We start from the raw sequence: 2,521 nt of genomic DNA, 5'->3' as shown, positions 1-2,521 counted from the left end.
GACGGTTGAGTTGCCACATTTATTGTGTAATTATTACTGTGTGTGTTATGTAATTATAATTTGAATATCTGATAATATTTTTCATATACTCCACTTCTTAATCTTTTGAGTGTTTAAGATAAGACAAATACAGTGTCCATCACTGTGAAAAAATTATTTGGTAGTTTCTCAAAATATTTAACAGGATAGATTATGACCCAGCATTTCTGCTTTTGGGTATATCCCCCACAAATTGAAAGCAGTAACACAAACATACTTATACACCTGTGTTCATACAGCATTATTCATAATAGCTAAAAGGTGGTGAGGAATTAGTGGTTAATTGGCATAGAGATTTAGTTCGGGAAGATTAAAAACTTCTGGAGCTGGAGGATGGTGATGGTTTCACAGCAGTGTGGATGTACTAATGCCACTGAATTGTACATTTTAAAATAGTCATACATAAAATGTCCTCAAGAAAAAAATTTTTAGTATATGTGCCACCAAAGTGAGCACAAAATTTCTGATGTCTGTACCTTTTATCATCTAACAGTTAGCCGTGGGTTGTGCCGATGGTTTGTTTACCTGTTATCTCACCTCCATGCCTACCCTCTAGGCTCTGCTATCTGCTCTCAGGATTGGGGCTCAAGGATTTTCCAGGCCCCCCTGCTCTTCCTCTTAGACCTGCTGATTGGAGAAACGAAGGACTGGGGAGGAGAAAAAGAAGAAATTTGCTTGCCATTTTTCCTTTCCATTAGCCCCTGTGGTAACACCCTACCCCTGGCTCTAGCTTCCAACTTCCTACAGAACCCCCAGCTCCAGCTTCCCTGCACCCCACTGGACACACCAGGGCATTGGAGCTGGTGAGCATGTTACCTGCCACACATCCAGGCCATCCCGGCACCTGTTAGCTCTCTTTAGTCCTTGTCCCCTCCAGGTCCTGCTCCAGCTCAGATCTGAGCACCTGCCATGCCACACCCCTCCTCAGAACTTAGGCCAGCATGCTGGATCCTCCTTCGCTCCTATGTTTTGGCAACACTCCCCTTTTGTCCCCCAGCCCTAGGAGTATCATTTGCTTCCTTTAGTTGTTGATCACTGAGTTACCTTAGTATTCTCTCTTTGTCAGTTTAGCATTTTAACAACTCTGTGACTAGTTCTCTGTATCAAATCCCTCTTTAACCTGTTAACCGAGCGGGACCTGTAAATATGTCAAACGTAAACAATATTGGGAACGGGTAGGACGTATGAATACATCCTTGAAATATATGTTGCGCCCTGAGAGGGTCGGCATATATTTTTTGTAATCTTTATAATTGTAAAATTTATAATTTTTTAATTCGATGTTTCCATTTTTTTTGTTGGTATTCTTTTCTATTTGTAATTTTATATTTTCCTTTGTGCTTTATATATAAATGAAAAATATATATTTCATTTATTTTAATTAAGTATGAATAAATAAAATAATAATATAAAATTACGTCCACTGGGCATGATGTACTGACACGTCCTAGTGAAAGAGTATGCGCCCATTGTACGTTGCGTAATTAAAAAGGGAACTCCCGGTTAACAGGTTAATGATGCTTTTTCCTGACTACTAGAGTACTTGGTATCAGGAGTGGTCTCAGGAAACATCCTCAAAGATGAGTTTAAGAAGAAAAGAAAAGTTTGCCATGGGCATTTGTGGCTAGTTCAGTAATCTGTGGTCTGTTTCATATTTAGACTCAATCTTAGCTCCTGCAGCAGTGCCTGTTGGCTGTGGTGTTAACAAAAGTACCACCCTTGTTCAGTAGTTTGGGGATTAAAGGTGGGGCTTTGCAAGAAGTATTAGTGTGGTTTATATGGCTTTTGAGTTTGATTACATTTTTGTTCTCTGGTTTTTCCAGTGTACTTGTATGTTTTTTCTCTAATTAGGATTTTGTGACAGTAGGACTAGGATTTTTAGTCTCTATACTATTGTCCTCTATAATTTTTTAGGGACTGGCTATTCAATAGCAATTTTGTGTATGGTTCTCATGACTGGTGGCCTGTCTTATGTATATCATGGCCCCAAATAGCCTATTGTGTGATAAGCTGAAACTTAATGTCTTCTCTCTTGAATTTTAAAGGGAACTCCATTAAACAATTATAAATATACATTATGTTTTTATAGCTAATTGTCTTAGATTAGTGTTTCATCTCATTCTCAGAAACCAAGATGAGTAGATAGAGGTATAAAATGAATGTTGATTATCCATGTAGAAGGAGAGGAACAAAATCCAAGGAAGTACAAATAAAAACCCCTGAAAACCCCAAGATCTCAGATTTTGTTATAGCTAAAAATCATATTTTCAGTCTGTGAACTTGATAATAAACTTAGTTGAAACTCACCTTCTTGGAGAATTAATAGTGGATTCAGTGACTTTGAATATAGTGGGGATATAACAGGGTTATATACAAGTATATATATATATACACACACACACACATAGATAGATCTTAAAGTATGATTTCAAGTTGGTAGGCAGTTTAGTTTAATGGTTTTGAAGTTCTGCATTTTGTAATT

This window comes from Pipistrellus kuhlii, unplaced genomic scaffold (genome assembly GCF_014108245.1).
Source record: "Pipistrellus kuhlii isolate mPipKuh1 unplaced genomic scaffold, mPipKuh1.p scaffold_m20_p_6, whole genome shotgun sequence".
NCBI classification, from domain to species: domain Eukaryota; kingdom Metazoa; phylum Chordata; class Mammalia; order Chiroptera; family Vespertilionidae; genus Pipistrellus; species Pipistrellus kuhlii.
The sequence above is the reverse complement of the archived record's forward strand: the minus strand, read 5'-3'. Positions refer to the sequence as shown.